General features: G+C 47.6%; 1 protein-coding gene across 1 annotated transcript in view; it reads right to left on the reverse strand.

Annotated features, from left to right (window-relative positions):
- lurap1 (leucine rich adaptor protein 1) overlaps positions 1–17,885 on the reverse strand; it is a 435,521-nt gene that overhangs the window by 373,108 nt on the left and 44,528 nt on the right. The gene's annotated exons all lie outside the window — the stretch shown is intronic.

Below are 17,885 nucleotides of genomic sequence, written 5' to 3' on the forward strand. Positions count from 1 at the left end.
AATATCATTAAAAGTGTTGTTGGTGACAGTTATATGAGTTGGAAGCATTAAGACCCATTTTAACCCTCAATGGCTTCCTTTCTGACAAATAACGTTATTGTAAAAAAAAAAAAAAAAAAGTTTCACGCGTTCATATGTAGCTATTTTGCATTAGAAGCGGATGGGACCAAGGGACCCGGATGTAACGTAGGGGCAATATGACTACAATGACTACAATAGATTCTCGGTTAAATCTCGCGGGCGTGGCCTCACACCGGAAGGAAGTGCCGCCGCCCTCAAATACGGAAGAGACGCGTGGAGGTAGGTTTGGTCAGTGTTTGTTTGGAAGTGCCACGTCACCATCGGTCTTCGGAGCAAGTAAGTGATAAATGTTATTTAATACTTAACGCTGTTGTTGTTTGTGTGTTCAAACGTCTATCACTTGAAGTTACTTGTTATGATGTTTATATATGATGTTTGTACGAAACTGTAAAACAGTGTTTCAGTAGCCGAATGGTTAGTGTCGAAGGTTTATAAACAACTATGCCCGGCCTCAATGTTTACTAACCGTCGACAGTACCCACTCGACTACCGAAACACGGCTTTAAAGAGTAGTATTTACATATCTAAACACAACAAGTAACTTCAAAAGTGATAACATGTTTGAGCCACGGACCACCATTTCACATTAATAGACTCTCACAATGGTGGTCAGTGGCTCAAATGGGTCTGAGAGACTAGATGGCCTCAAATGTTGGTCCGTGGCTCAAACGCTGAATAAATAATCGACTAGAGGTGAGAAGAGTATTGTCTGGTAGGTAAAAGGACAAACATTCTGTGAAAATTGGCACGAAGCAACAAACATTCTTTGAAATTGGTGGGAAACGATCCCGGGCACTCATGTTAACAAAGCTCAGTCACTAACCACTATCGCTATGCTACAATCAGCATTATAAAATCCAAGGATCAAAAGTAGCAATCTTCTACATTCTCTAATTGTGTAGTTTTTTGGAAATTAAGCAGATGCTTAACAACAATTGAACTATTGAGAGTGTAAAGATCTACTATTGGGGTCAATTTGGTTACCTAAATTAAATTGCTCTGTATTGTGACAGTAATCATTGCTATAGAGTGTGTGTTCAGTAACAGTGTTAAATAGCTCTATAGTGTGACAGTAATCATTGCTATAGTGTGTGTTCAGTAACAGTGTTAAATAGCTCTATAGTGTGACAGTAATCATTGCTATAGTGTGTGTTCAGTAACAGTGTTAAATAGCTCTATAGTGTGACAGTAATCATTGCTATAGTGTGTGTTCAGTAACAGTGTTAAATAGCTCTATAGTGTGACAGTAATCATTGCTATAGTGTGTGTTCAGTAACAGTGTTAAATAGCTCTATAGTGTGACAGTAATCATTGCTATAGTGTGTGTTCAGTAACAGTGTTAAATAGCTCTATATTGTGACAAAATCATTGCTATAGTGTTTGTTCAGTAACAGAGGTCTCCCGGTCTCTCCAGTTTTTTGTTAAACACAGTCCCATAGTAACAGTACCTCCCATTCACTCCCTTTCACTCTGAATTGGAGTGACAGTCCCATAGTAACGGTACCTCTCATTCAGTCCCATTCACTCCCATTCACTTTTATTCACTCCCATTCAGTCACATAGTAACAGTACACCCCATTCAGTCCCATTCACTCTCATCGTATCAGTCCCATAGTAACAGTACCTCCCATTCACTCCCATTCACTCAAATAGTATCAGTCCCATAGTAACAATACCTCCCATTCACTCCCATCCACTCCCATGCACTCCCATAGTATCAGTCCCATAGTAACAGTACCTCCCTTTCACTCCCATTCACTCCCATAGTATCAGTAACTCCCATTATCTTGCAACACAGCAGCCAAGTATATGCAGAACACATATACACGCATTTGACACAAACAACAAGACAATTTACATACATAAAGACATGAAGACAAGAGCAATATCCACCGCTTAGATTATCCTGTGGCTACTACAACTCCTGATTAAACCCTTTTCTATTTATTAAAGAGCTGGAGAGACAGGAATATTCCTGTTACTGAACACACACTATAGCAATTATTACTGTCACAATAACTTTGTACTTTTGCTACTGATGTTTGTGTGCAACATTTGAGCTGGTGTCAAGTCACCTTAATTCAAGTGATAGATTATATACAGGGGCATGCCATATGGTCTACCTGCACAGCCTTTGTGATTACTGGTAGATCACGATGTACCTTTTGGGCACCCCTGCAATACAGGATTCCTGTCCAGAATTGTTTTTTATTAAATATAGAGGGTTTAAGTGTAGGGTTTGTCATGTTGGTGTTCTCTATAACTTTTCGTCCTGGGCATGACGTTAAACTGTCCAGTGTAACTCCAAGTTACATGGGGTGGGTATGATTTGAGAGTTTGTGATGCTCAGTTCTTTTTTTGCGTCTCGGTTCCTCAGGTGGAAGCTGCATAGTTGGGTTTTTGATGGGTTGGGTTTCAAGTGGCTGGTCGTTTGTTTAGATATTGAAAAGGAGGGGGGCGAGCGCGCTACCTTGTGGGAGGCCGTTCTTTTCGGCTTTCCATTTACTCCTCTGGTCATTTAACTGAACATAGAAGCGCCTGTTGTTGAGGAGGCTTTTCCTGACCATTGTGCGGTGTTGGACAGTGTCGTAGGCAGCAGAGAGATCTCTGAATGCTGCTCCAGTTATTTGTTTCCCCTCAAACCCATCCTCAATGTGTTGGGTGAGGTTGAGCTCTGTCCAGCACAGGAGCGGCTGGGACGGAAACCAGCTTGGTCTTTAGTCAGCTTGGTATCTATGAGTGGCAACAAGGCGTTGGAGTAGCAGCTTCTCATATAGCCTTGTAGGTGATGCAGAGGGAAATGGGTCGGTAGCTCTTTGTGGATAATGGGTCTTTGCCAGGTTTAGGGATTGCAACCACTTTGGCCTTTTCCCAGACAGAAGGGATGGTTTTCTGTGCTATGCATGTGTTCAGCATCCCCACAAGCCAGGTCTTTGCGTTGGGTCCCAGGTGCTGTAACATTTCTGCCAGTAGGTCATCAATCCCTGCTGCTTTTCCGGGTTTCAACTTTCCCATTGCAGTTTCAAGTTCTTCTAGGTTGAAGGGTTTGGTTTGAGGGCTGGCTGATTGTGGTTGGTCTGATACCACTGTGCGATGGTATTCTCCTGTGGGTCGGTGGCGGTCTTGGTCACAACTGGTGGCCAACAGTTGTAACCAACACCGCCACCGACCCACATAGAATACCATCGCACAGTGGTATCAGACCAACCACAATCAGCCAGCCCTCAAACCAAACCCTTCGACTTAGAAGAACGTGAAACTGCAATGGGAAAGTTGAAACCCGGAAAAGCAGCAGGGATTGATGGCATACTGGCAGAAATGATACAGCACCTGGGACCTATCGCAAGGACCTGGCTTGTGGGGATGCTGAACACATGCATAGCACAGAAAACCATCCCTTCTGTTTGGAAAAAGGCTGGAGTAGTTGCAATCCCTAAACCTGGCAAAGACCCATTATCCCCGAAGAGCTACCGACCCATTTCCCTCCTCTGCATCACCTACAAGCTCTATGAGAGGCACTACAATTTCTGAACAGACTATATTTACATCAATATGTCTGGGTCCCCACCTACTCACTCAGGGTTGACGTGTCACACCTGCAGTGATGGGAGGGGCACCAAAATGTGGTATTTTGATTGTTTAATGGGGGCACTCCCTTAGTATAAAAGTGTATGTTTTGTGTACACATGACCTGATGAAGATCAAATGGATCGAAACGCTGTCAGTATTTCAACAAAGAACGTCTTTCTTATACCTGTGGTGTGCGGGCTCCATCCAATACCTACACCAGTTGTGATGCAACAGAGTTTGCTGTGACCGTTGTGAATTATGGGTGGTGTGGTTTTTGCCAAGACGGTGGATTGTGGCCCATGCCTTCCTGCTGTTATTTGACATGTTGGTGTTCTCTATATCTTTTCGTCCTGGGCATGACGTTAAACTGTTCCGTTCGAGAGGACCAGCAACCCTCGAATGTAAACGGCCACGAAAGGAAATAATGTGTGTGTGAGGTGTTCTCTATAGGTTGGGTTTCAGGTGGTTGTATTGTAGTAGCTTGACATTTCTTGGAGGGCACTTTCAAGGACAGACTCAATCTTCTGGAAGTCTGCTTGTTGGGTCGTAATGCAGAGGTTGTCGGCGTAGATGAAACGCTGGCATTAGGCATTGGGTAGTGGCTGGTCGTTTGTGTAGATATTGAAAAGGAGGGGGGCGAGCACGCTACCTTGTTGGAGGCCGTTCTTTTGGGCTTTCCATTTACTCCTCTGGTCATTTAACTGGACATAGAAGCGCCTGTTGTTGAGGAGGCTTTTCCTGACCATTGTGCGGTGTTGGACAGTGTCGTAGGCAGCAGAGAGATCTCTGAATGCTGCTCCAGTTATTTGTTTCCCCTCAAACCCATCCTCAATGTGTTGGGTGAGGTTGAGCTCTGTCCAGCACAGGAGCGGCTGGGACGGAAACCAGCTTGGTCTTTAGTCAGCTTGGTATCTATGAGTGGCAACAAGGCGTTGGAGTAGCAGCTTCTCATATAGCCTTGTAGGTGATGCAGAGGGAAATGGGTCGGTAGCTCTTTGTGGATAATGGGTCTTTGCCAGGTTTAGGGATTGCAACCACTTTGGCCTTTTCCCAGACAGAAGGGATGGTTTTCTGTGCTATGCATGTGTTCAGCATCCCCACAAGCCAGGTCTTTGCGTTGGGTCCCAGGTGCTGTAACATTTCTGCCAGTAGGTCATCAATCCCTGCTGCTTTTCCGGGTTTCAACTTTCCCATTGCAGTTTCAAGTTCTTCTAGGTCGAAGGGTTTGGTTTGAGGGCTGGCTGATTGTGGTTGGTCTGATACCACTGTGCGATGGTATTCTCCTGTGGGTCGGTGGCGGTCTTGGTCACAACTGGTGGCCAACAGTTGTAACCAACACCGCCACCGACCCACATAGAATACCATCGCACAGTGGTATCAGACCAACCACAATCAGCCAGCCCTCAAACCAAACCCTTCGACTTAGAAGAACGTGAAACTGCAATGGGAAAGTTGAAACCCGGAAAAGCAGCAGGGATTGATGGCATACTGGCAGAAATGATACAGCACCTGGGACCTATCGCAAGGACCTGGCTTGTGGGGATGCTGAACACATGCATAGCACAGAAAACCATCCCTTCTGTTTGGAAAAAGGCTGGAGTAGTTGCAATCCCTAAACCTGGCAAAGACCCATTATCCCCGAAGAGCTACCGACCCATTTCCCTCCTCTGCATCACGTCTTTCTTATACCTGTGGTGTGCGGGCTCCATCCAATACCTACACCAGTTGTGATGCAACAGAGTTTGCAGTGACCGTTGTGAATTATGGGTGGTGTGGTCTTTGCCAAGACGGTGGATTGTGGCCCATGCCTTCCTGCTGTTATTTGTCATTATGGTGTTCTCTATATCTTTTCGTCCTGGGCATGACGTTAAACTGTTCCGTTCGAGAGGACCGGCGACCCTCGAATGTAAACGGCCACGAAAGGAAACTGTGTGTGTGAGGTGTTCTCTATTATTTCATTCCAGACTTCACTGTCTATCTCCTGTGTTTTCCATTCATCTTGAGCGTTACACAGTCGTCTGATGTGCGGGTGGAGGTGCCGGCTAGCGCATAAAGGCACGGACGGGACAGGTGTTGTCTTGACCCATCCCGTGATGATGCGACAGGTGTCATTTAGGGCTGTGTCGACCAATTTGGTGTGACGTGATCGGCTCCAGCTTGAGCAGGCATACTCTGCTGTAGAGAAAGACAGGGCCATGGCAGTTGCACGGATTGTTTGTGGGTCTGCGCCCCACTTGGGAGTTCACTAGTTTTCACAGGATGTTATTGTGGGTGTTGACCGTGGCTTTTGTGTTCTCCAGGTGTTTTTTTGAAGAAGAGTGTCCTGTCCAGTGTAACTCCAAGATACATGGGGTGGGTATGGTTGGAGAGTTTGTGACCATCCCAAGTGACGCTCAGTTCTTTTCTCGCGTCTCGGTTCCTCAGGTGGAAGCTGCATAGTTGGGTTTGTGTGTCTTTCTTTTTCTGTCTTTCTTTCTTAGGACGGAGATCAAGGTAGACGCCATAGGAAGGCTCAACACTAGCCGATGCCCCTAGAGATCCATCCCAAAGCTTCCCTCAGGGAGCACAGCAAGCCAGCTAGCCAGCAAGCCTGCCCAGTCAGCCAACGCAGCCAGTCAGCTCCGCCAGTCAGCCAGTGTAGAAAGTCAGGCTGCCAAGCCAGAGCATATCAGCCCTTGCAGTCAGCCATTGCAGCCATACCAGCCTTGCTCAGTCAGCTCAGCCAGGCCTCTCTTGAGGCCTGGCTCTCTGTCTGCCTGGCCCGGTCTGCCCTGCCCTGCCTTGCAGCAACAGAACCAGCCTTTCTGGAAAGCCAGCCAGCTCAGAATGCGAGCTGAGCAAGCCAGTGCAGCAGCAAGCCCAGACTAGGTTACCGCAGCCTTACTGTGCAGCCACAGCCACTCAGTCTAGACCAGCAGGAGCTGGCCAGGCTCCAACCCTTGCAGCGCAGCCTTAGGCCGGACAGTCCCCCTGCCTGCACTTTGTTGCCTTCCTGGCCTGTCTGCCTGCCTAGGCGCCTCGGTCTTCCTGTCTGTCTGCCTTGGCCTGCCAGTCTGAAACTGGTTTAGACTAACTGCGTGCTTGCCAGCTGCGCTGGCTTGCTGAGCTCGTATTCTGTGCTGGCTGGCTTGCCAGCAAGGCTGGTTCTGTTGCTGCAAGGCAGGGCGGGGCAGACCGGGCCAGGCAGACAGAGAGCCAGGCCTCGAGAGAGGCCTGGCTGAGCTGACTGAGCAAGGCTGGTATGGCTACAATGGTTGACTGCAAGGGCTGATGTGCGCTGGCTTGGCAGCCTGACTTTCTACACTGGCTGACTGGCGGAGCTGGCTGGCTGCGTTGGCTGACTGGGCGGGCTTGCTGGCTAGCTGGCTTGCTGGACTCCCTGAGGGAAGCTTTGGGATGGATCTCTAGGGGCATCGGCTTGTGTTGAGCCTTCCAACGGCGTCTACCTTGATCTTCGTCCTAAGAAAGAAAGACAGAAAAAGAAACACACACACAAACTCAACTATGCAGCTTCCACATGAGGAAGGCAGGCAGGCACGCAGGCAGGCACAAGCTGCCTGCGTGCTTGCTTCGCCCTCCAGTTGCTGCTCCAGTTATTTGTTTTCCCTCAAACCCATCCTCAATGTGTTGGGTGAGGTTGAGCTCTGTCCAGCACAGGACGGGACGGAAACCAGCTTGGTCTTTAGTCAGCTTGGTGTCTATGAGTGGTATGAGGCGTTGGAGTAGCAGCCTCTCTTGTAGGTGATGCAGAGGAGGGAAATGGGTCGGTAGCTCTTTGAGGATGATGGGTCTTTGCCAGGTTTGGGGATTGCAACCACTTTGGCTTTTCTCCAGACAGAAGGGATGGTTTTCTGTGCCATGCATGTGTTCAGCATCCCCACGAGCCAGGTCTTTGCGTTAGGTTCCAGGTGCTGTATAATTTCTGCCAGTATGTCATCAATCCCTGCTGCTTTTCCGGGTTTCAACTTTCCCATTGCAGTTTTGAGTTCTTCTAGGTCGAAGGGTTTGGTTTGAGGGCTGGCTGATTGTGGTTGGTCTGATACCACTGTGCGATGGTATTCTCCTGTGGGTCGTGGCGGTGTTGGTTACGACTGTTGGCCACCAGTTGTGATGCAACAGAGTTCGCTGTGACTGTTGTGAATTATGGGTGGCTCCCTGAGGTCCTTGATCGCCATTGGGTCCAACAGTGGTCATTGAAGCGTGCACACACATGCACACATGCACCTACACACACAGGGGCACATGCGTATGCACACCTGGACCTTTAAATGAACAACAACACAAAAACTAAGGCACTGGTGTCGGACTTCTGGTTTACCGGAACGGGGTTCAACTCCCTGCAGTGCCCTGCTCAATGTGTTGTATTTCATTCATTGGTCCATGGTCTCAGCAGGTCATTGAGCGGCGCGCTATAGTGTGCGATTCTTCATCATTGTTGAGGATTTTTTAAAGGTGAAAATCAAGGAAAAGCAAAAGGCTATAGTCCATGGTCACGGACCGCATACTGGTCAAGGTCATTTATACTGGTGAAGATCATTTACTAGTCTTCTAAAGGTCATTTATACTGGTGAAGATCATTTACTAGTCTTCTAAAGGTCATTTATACTGGTCAAGGTCAATTACTAGTCTCATGAAGGTAATTTATACTGGTCACAGTCATATACTGGTCACGGTCATTTCTACTGGTGAAGGTCATTTATACTGGTCAAGGTCATTTGTACTTGTCAAGGTCATTTATACTGGTCAAGGTCATTTACTAGTCTTATTGAAGGTAATTTATACTGCTCAAGGTCATTGATATTGGTCAAGGTCATTAAGTGGCACGCTATAGTGCGCGATTCTTCATCATTGTTGAGGATTTGAAAAAAGGTTAAATTGCAGAAAAGCGAAAGGCTAAAGTCCATGGTCACGGAGGGCATACTATAGTATGTTGTTTTTCTTTTTTTTGGTGGTGTGCGGGCTCCATCCAATAACTACACCAGTTGTGATGCAATAGAGTTTGCTGTGACCGTTGTGAATTATGGGTGGTGTGGTCTTTGCCAAGACGGTGGATTGTGGCCCATGCCTTCCTGCTGTTATTTTTCATGTTGGTGTTCTCTATATCTTTTCGTCCTGGGCATGACGTTAAACTGTTCCGTTCGAGAGGACCGGCGACCCTCGAATGTAAACAGGTGTTGGGACAGGGTCAGGTGTTGTCTTGATGCATCCTATGATGATGCCACAGGTGTCATTTAGGGCTGTGTCGACCAATTTGGTGTGACGGGATAGGCTTGTAGGTGATGCAGAGGAGGGAAATGGGTCGGTAGCTCTTTGGGGATAATGGGTCTTTGCCAGGTTTAGGGATTGCAACCACTTTGGCCTTTTTCCAGACAGAAGGGATGGTTTTCTGTGCTATGCATGTGTTCAGCATCCCCACAAGCCAGGTCTTTCCGTTAGGTCCCAGGTGCTGTATCATTTCTGCTAGTAGGTCATCAATCCCTGCTGCTTTTCCGGGTTTCAACTTTCCCATTGCAGTTTCACGTTCTTCTAGGTCGAAGGGTTTGGTTTGAAGGCTGGCTGATTGTGGTTGGTCTGATACCACTGTGCGATGGTATTCTCCTGTGGGTTGGTGGCGGTCTTGGTCACAACTGGTGGCCAACAGTTGTAACCAACACCGCCACCGACCCACATAGAATACCATCGCACAGTGGTATCAGACCAACCATAATCAGCCATCACTCAAACCAAACCCTTCGACCTAGAAGAACTTGAAACTGCAATGGGAAAGTTGAAACCCGGAAAAGCAGCAGGGATTGATGACCTACTGGCAGAAATGATACAGCACCTGGGACCTAACTCAAGGCCCTGGCTTGTGGGGATGCTGAACACATGCACAGCACAGAAAACCACCCCTTCTGTCTGGAAAAAGGCCAAAGTGGTTGCAATCCCTAAACCTGGCAAAGACCCATTATCCCCGAAGAGCTACCGACCCATTTCCCTCCTCTGCATCACGTCTTTCTTATACCTGTGGTGTGCGGGCTCCATCCAATACCTACACTAGTTGTGATGCAACAGAATTTGCTGTGACCGTTGTGAATTATGGGTGGTGTGGTCTTTGCCAAGACGGTGGATTGTGGCCCATGCCTTCCTGCTGTTATTTGTCATTTGTCATTATGGTGTTCTCTATATCTTTTCGTCCTGGGCATGACGTTAAACTGTTCCGTTTGAGAGGACCGGCGACCCTCGAATGTAAACAGCCACGAAAGGAAACTGTGTGTGTGAGGTGTTCTCTATCATTTAATTCCAGACTTCACTGTCTATCTCCTGTGTTTTCCATTCATCTTGAGCGTTACACAGTCGTCTGATGTGCGGGGGGAGGTGCCGGCTAGCGCATAAAGGCACGGACGGGACAGGTGTTTTCTTGACCCATCCCGTGATGATGCGACAGGTGTCATTTAGGGCTGTGTCGACCAATTTGGTGTGACGTGATCGGCTCCAGCTTGAGCAGGAATACTCTGCTGTAGAGAAAGACAGGGCCATGGCAGTTGCACGGATTGTTTGTGGGTCTGCGCCCCACTTGGGAGTTCACTAGTTTTCACAGGATGTTATTGTGGGTGTTGACCGTGGCTTTTGTGTTCTCCAGGTGTTTTTTTGAAGAAGAGTGTCCTGTCCAGTGTAACTCCAAGATACATGGGGTGGGTATGGTTGGAGAGTTTGTGACCATCCCAAGTGACGCTCAGTTCTTTTCTTGCGTCTCGGTTCCTCAGGTGGAAGCTGCATAGTTGGGTTTGTGTGTGTCTTTCTTTTTCTGTCTTTCTTTCTTAGGACGGAGATCAAGGTAGACGCCATAGGAAGGCTCAACACTAGCCGATGCCCCTAGAGATCCATCCCAAAGCTTCCCTCAGGGAGCACAGCAAGCCAGCTAGCCAGCAAGCCTGCCCAGTCAGCCAACGCAGCCAGTCAGCCAGTGTAGAAAGTCAGGCTGCCAAGCCAGAGCATATCAGCCCTTGCAGTCAGCCATTGCAGCCATACCAGCCTTGCTCAGTCAGCTCAGCCAGGCCTCTCTTGAGGCCTGGCTCTCTGTCTGCCTGGCCCGGTCTGCCCTGCCCTGCCTTGCAGCAACAGAACCAGCCTTTCTGGAAAGCCAGCCAGCTCAGAATGCGAGCTGAGCAAGCCAGTGCAGCAGCAAGCCCAGACTAGGTTACCGCAGCCTTACTGTGCAGCCACAGCCACTCAGTCTAGACCAGCAGGAGCTGGCCAGGCTCCAACCCTTGCAGCGCAGCCTTAGGCCGGACAGTCCCCCTGCCTGCACTTTGTTGCCTTCCTGGCCTGTCTGCCTGCCTAGGCGCCTCGGTCTTCCTGTCTGTCTGCCTTGGCCTGCCAGTCTGAAACTGGTTTAGACTAACTGCGTGCTTGCCAGCTGCGCTGGCTTGCTGAGCTCGTATTCTGAGCTGGCTGGCTTGCCAGCAAGGCTGGTTCTGTTGCTGCAAGGCAGGGCGGGGCAGACCGGGCCAGGCAGACAGAGAGCCAGGCCTCGAGAGAGGCCTGGCTGAGCTGACTGAGCAAGGCTGGTATGGCTACAATGGTTGACTGCAAGGGCTGATGTGCGCTGGCTTGGCAGCCTGACTTTCTACACTGGCTGACTGGCGGAGCTGGCTGGCTGCGTTGGCTGACTGGGCGGGCTTGCTGGCTAGCTGGCTTGCTGGACTCCCTGAGGGAAGCTTTGGGATGGATCTCTAGGGGCATCGGCTTGTGTTGAGCCTTCCAACGGCGTCTACCTTGATCTTCGTCCTAAGAAAGAAAGACAGAAAAAGAAAGACACACACAAACTCAACTACGCAGCTTCCACATGAGGAAGGCAGGCAGGCACGCACGCAGGCAGGCAGGCACAAGCTGCCTGCGTGCTTGCTTCGCCCTCCAGTTGCTGCTCCAGTTATTTGTTTTCCCTCAAACCCATTCTCAATGTGTTGGGTGAGGTTGAGCTCTGTCCAGCACAGGAGCGGCCGGGACGGAAACCAGCTTGGTCTTTAGTCAGTTTGGTGTCTATGAGTGGCATGAGGCGTTGGAGTAGCAGCCTCTCTTGTAGGTGATGCAGAGGAGGGAAATGGGTCGGTAGCTCTTTGGGGATGATGGGTCTTTGCCAGGTTTAGGGATTGCAACCACTTTGGCCGTTCTCCAGACAGAAGGGATGGTTTTCTGTGCCATGCATGTATTCAGCATCCCTACGAGCCAGGTCTTTGCGTTAGGTTCCAGGTGCTGTATAATTTCTGCCAGTATGTCATCAATCCCTGCTGCTTTTCCGGGTTTCAACTTTCCCATTGCAGTTTCGAGTTCTTCTAGGTCGAAGGGTTTGGTTTGAGGGCTGGCTGATTGTGGTTGGTCTGATACCACTGTGCGATGGTATTCTCCTGTGGGTCGGTGGCGGTGTTGGTTACGACTGTTGGCCACCAGTTGTGATGCAACAGAGTTCGCTGTGACCGTTGTGAATTATGGGTGGCTCCCTGAGGTCCTTGATCCCCATGGGGTCCAACAGTGGTCATTGAAGCGTGCACAGACATGCACAAATGCACCTACACACGCACAGGCGCACATGCGTATGCACACCTGGACCTGTAAATGAACAACAACACAAAAACTAAGGCACTGGTGTCGGACTTCTGGTTTACCGGAACGGGGTTCAACTCCCTGCAGTGCCCTGCTCAATGTGTTATATTTACATGGTTCATTGGTCCATGGTCTCAGGTCATTGAGCGGCGCGCTATTGTGTGCGATTCTTCATCATTGTTGAGGATTTAAAAAAAAGGTGAAAATCAAGGAAAAGCGAAAGGCTATAGTCCATGGTCACGGACCGCATACTGGTCAAGGTAATTCATACTGGTGAAGATCATTTACTAGTCTTATGAAGGTCATTTATACTGGTCAAGGTCATTTACTAGTCTCATGAAGGTAATTTATACTGGTCAGTCATATACTGGTCACGGTCATTTATACTGGTCAAGGTCATTTGTACTTGTCAAGGTCATTTATACTGGTCAAGGTCATTTACTAGTCTTATTGAAGGTCATTTATACTGCTCAAGGTTATTGATCAATATCAATGACCTTGATGACCCCAAGGTCATTAAGTGGCATGCTATAGTGCGCGATTCTTCATCATTGTTCACGATTTGAAAAAAGGTTAAATCGCGGAAAAGCGAAAGGCTATAGTCCATAGTCTCGGAGGGCATACAAAAATGTGTGGTGCTATACAGGCCGTTCTGGAAAATTTGGGACAGAGGTTCATCGTTGGCATCCAGGGAGTGTGTGTGCAAAATTTGGCATCGACCGGGTTAATGGTGCTGGAGATTAGCTGTTAACAAACTGACGGACACACACACACACACACACACACTCACTCAGAGTGCAAAACATACTCTATCCCCATGGCTTTGGCCTGGTGCCATACCGTTATTAATTATTGCCTACAATGTCAATTGTGAAATTACTTTACCGTTGCAATGCAACATTTACATTTCAACGAATGGACCTCGTAAAACAAAACAAAAACCAAGGCACTGGTTGTGGTACTTCTGGTTTACCGGAATGGGGTTCAACTCCCTGCAGTGCTCTGCTCAATTTGTTGTATTTACATGGTTCATTTTTATTTTCTGCTCATTGTGTTGCCTTTTCATAGATGATAACCCCCAGGTTCTTTAATGTGTTTGCACTCCCTACAGTTAGGTTACCAAGTCTATTTATTTATTATTTCTGTTCACTAGAACTAGAACCAATTACCAAAGTAGACTTTCTAATGACACAACTCGCCTTTGTTTTTATGTGTAGCAAAAACGTTCTTTTTATTTACGCCAAAGAGTAGAGGCTGGTCTGCATTCATGCGAGCGGGGAAGTTTAGAGTAACATAGCTCTAAATGAAACGCATTAGAGCTATGGACCAGAGCTAGTAGTCATAGCACTTCATGGTATATGCATAGTTTATATAGTTTCATTATAGATATATTAAACAGAGAGGACTGGAGTCAATTGGGTTATATTATGTTTAACACTAATTTGAAGCTGTCAAAATCTGACAGACTTCTGGCGGCCATGGCCACGCCCACCTTTTGGTAACGCCCACTTTCGGCCAAGCCCACAAAAAGGACCCCCCATGTAATTTGCCAGGCAGGCTCCACTCTCAGACAGATATTTGGCTCCGTCTTATGAGCTAATTTAGAATTTCCTGTCTGAGAGCTAGCTAATTTAAGACATCCGGTTGCCTTCAGAATAAAATAAGGTTATTTAATTCGTTAATTAAATAATTGTCAATGCCCCAAGGCACAGCACTTTTTTGAGCGTTGACCTCAGTAGAAGGTCTGCTGCCGTGAATTTTACACCTCTCCCACTTAGCGGAGAGTGGGGTGTGGTACAGGACATCTCCCCGAACGCGTGGGTATACTGCATCTACAAGTAGTACAAGATAAATTGAAACCATTGACACCTACTTCGATGGTTCAGTTGTCATCTATGCCGGGGAATTTAGCAGCTCTCATTCAAGCGTTTTTTCAAAATCCAGGTCACACATTTGATTGCAAAACAATCTGTAGTGTCACTCAACAACTAGTGAATAGCATCTTACTTGGCCTTAGGAATGCACAATGACCCATTAGATTTTATACACAAACTAGTAGTTTGGTTGAGTATGTGTGGTGTCCACACAGTTGTTCAAGCAAAACATACAGACATCTGTACATTCTGTGCCTGGACAGTTGAAAGCAATTAACAGAACAATAACGGAGGACAATTTGGAAGAAGATGATGATGATGTGGTTTTATGCAATGAAAGTCTAAATGACAATATGTGTGAAGCTATACCATTACCAATTCTAACATTTCTACAACAGACATCTGCTATCAAAAAATGTCACACACGGCTTGAAGAAGCAGCAGCGCAGGACTCAACATTTAGACGGAAACTTGAGAAATTCAATCTAGCCAACACATCAGTGTCATTAGTGTCTCAGAAATGTTCTAGGACAGAAGAATGCACCATATTAAACAGCTTTGTAGAATACACACTTCGGTCTCCTTTCCTTGGAGATGACCTGCTTTGCCTGAAAAGTCTTAGTCTGTATAGTTGTACTCAATGTGGTGACAAGGCCTTACCATCTACAAAGAACATGTCACAATTCATAGTGCAGCCACTTGACGTGTCACAAAAAGGCATCTTAGACACTATTGCACAAATATTACCTGCTCAATCTGAACAATGTGAAACATGTCAGCAGGAAAAGAGCTTATCAACATATGAAGTAATTAACAGCCCACAGACCTTACTTCTCCTGTTAAGAGCTGGCACAAAAATTCCAAAAACGTTCAATTTATCCTGTCTGTACCACCAAAATGAGTATGCTTTGACCAGTATGTGTGTATTTTTCGACAGGCCACCATATGCGTCATTGTACATCCTTAAAGATCATAAATGGCATATCTGGACAAATGAATCGAATGACACAGCAGGCTATACCTTTGATGCAAAGAACATCCGCTCGACAGCACACAAAGACAGTAGTCACAAGTAGTTTCTATGTCGTGTCATACGAGAAAATAAACAGTCGAGAAATAATCAAGTTTCGTCAGGACAAACAAATGCATAAATGCACAGACAGATGCAATCAACGCACACAAGTGACACCCATTCCAAAGCTAGAGGTAACTCCTTGACCTGACTTAGCTTGCGTAGAGAAAGTGATTTCATGTCAATGCCCCAAGGCACAGCACTTTTTTGAGCGTTGACCCCAGTAGAAGGTCTGCTGCTGTGAATTTTACACCTCTCCCGCTTAGCGGAGAGTGTGGTGTGGTAGAGGACATCTCCCCGAACGCGTGGGTATGTCCAGATAGTTGCCTCGCGGAGGCCTCTTTGTCCAGTGTCCATTCTGGGTCCGGAAACGGTACTTTTTTCAGCGTTGACCACAGTAGAAGGTCTGCTGCTGTGAATTTTACACCTCTCCCGCTTAGCGGAGAGTGGGGTGTGGTACAGGACATCTCCCCGAACGCGTGGGTATGTCCAGATAGTTGCCTCGCGGAGCCGTCTTTTGTCCAGTGTCCATTCTGGGTCCGGAAACGGTACTTTTTGTCAGCCTTGACCCCAGTAGAAGGTCTGCTGCTGTGAATTTTACACCTCTCCCGCTTAGCGGAGAGTGTGGTGTGGTAGAGGACATCTCCCCGAACGTGTGGGTATGTCCAGATAGTTGCCTCGCGGAGGCCTCTTTGTCCAGTGTCCATTCTGGGTCCGGAAACGGTACTTTTTGTCAGCATTGACCCCAGTAGAAGGTCTGCTGCTGTGAATTTTACACCTCTCCCGCTTAGCGGAGAGTGTGGTGTGGTAGAGGACATCTCCCCGAACGTGTGGGTATGTCCAGATAGTTGCCTCGCGGAGGCCTCTTTGTCCAGTGTCCATTCTGGGTCCGGAAACGGTACTTTTTTCAGCGTTGACCACAGTAGAAGGTCTGCTGCTGTGAATTTTACACCTCTCCCGCTTAGCGGAGAGTGGGGTGTGGTACAAGACATCTCCCCGAACGCGTGGGTATGTCCAGATAGTTGCCTCGCGGAGCCGTCTTTTGTCCAGTGTCCATTCTGGGTCCGGAAACGGTACTTTTTGTCAGCCTTGACCCCAGTAGAAGGTCTGCTGCTGTGAATTTTACACCTCTCCCGCTTAGCGGAGAGTGTGGTGTGGTAGAGGACATCTCCCCGAACGTGTGGGTATGTCCAGATAGTTGCCTCGCGGAGGCCTCTTTGTCCAGTGTCCATTCTGGGTCCGGAAACGGTACTTTTTGTCAGCATTGACCCCAGTAGAAGGTCTGCTGCTGTGAATTTTACACCTCTCCCGCTTAGCGGAGAGTGGGGTGTGGTACAGGACATCTCCCCGAACGCGTGGGTATGTCCAGATAGTTGCCTCGCGGAGCCGTCTTTTGTCCAGTGTCCATTCTGGGTCCGGAAACGGTACTTTTTGTCAGCCTTGACCCCAGTAGAAGGTCTGCTGCTGTGAATTTTACACCTCTCCCGCTTAGCGGAGAGTGTGGTGTGGTAGAGGACATCTCCCCGAACGTGTGGGTATGTCCAGATAGTTGCCTCGCGGAGGCCTCTTTGTCCAGTGTCCATTCTGGGTCCGGAAACGGTACTTTTTGTCAGCATTGACCCCAGTAGAAGGTCTGCTGCTGTGAATTTTACACCTCTCCCGCTTAGCGGAGAGTGTGGTGTGGTAGAGGACATCTCCCCGAACGTGTGGGTATGTCCAGATAGTTGCCTCGCGGAAGCCTCCTTGTCCAGTGTCCATTCTGGGTCCGGAAACGGTACTTTTTTCAGCGTTGACCACAGTAGAAGGTCTGCTGCTGTGAATTTTACACCTCTCCCGCTTAGCGGAGAGTGGGGTGTGGTACAGGACATCTCCCCGAACGCGTGGGTATGTCCAGATAGTTGCCTCGCGGAGCCGTCTTTTGTCCAGTGTCCATTCTGGGTCCGGAAACGGTACTTTTTGTCAGCCTTGACCCCAGTAGAAGGTCTGCTGCTGTGAATTTTACACCTCTCCCGCTTAGTGGAGAGTGGGGTGTGGTATAGGACATCTCCCCGAACGCGTGGGTATGTCCAGATAGTTGCCTTGCGGAGCCGTCTTTTGTCCAGTGTCCACTTTATAAAGTCCATGCACTCCAGTGAATAGCATTTATCCATTTAGATAACTTTATTATTATTATTATAAGGATTTAATTACTTATTCTTACACAGAAACATAATGTGTGTCTTATAGCATCATATAGCATCATTTAAATGCTTAATTTGTAGTTTTAATGTGCAAATTAAACTTTTTTTCAATACTCTAGAGGGTACTCTTATTTTGAAGAGATCGTCCACCGGAAGTCTTAAATTAGCTCACTAGATTAGCTCACTAGACGCTGCCGCCAACCTGCACATTATCAGCCCTGTGAAGGCTGTGACAGTTTAGGGGAGCCTTGTTTGCAATTAAATATTAAATATATTAAATATATATTAAATATAATATATATAAGTGAACACAGTATTATCCTACTCTGTCTGTGAATGAAGATGTTGAAAAAAACATGCTTGTTGTAAAATTATCACCAAACATAAGCATCGGGAATACGAGAAGGCTCGCCCCAAAGCCCGGACAGGTAGCCCCGTAAAACCGTTGTATTTTCGAGGTAACAGCAGAGAGAGAGAGAGAGAGAGAGAGAGAGAGAGAGAGAGAGAGAGAGAGAGAGAGAGAGA

This window comes from Protomyctophum parallelum (genome assembly GCF_964188405.1).
Source record: "Protomyctophum parallelum genome assembly, chromosome: 6".
NCBI classification, from domain to species: Eukaryota; Metazoa; Chordata; class Actinopteri; order Myctophiformes; family Myctophidae; genus Protomyctophum; species Protomyctophum parallelum.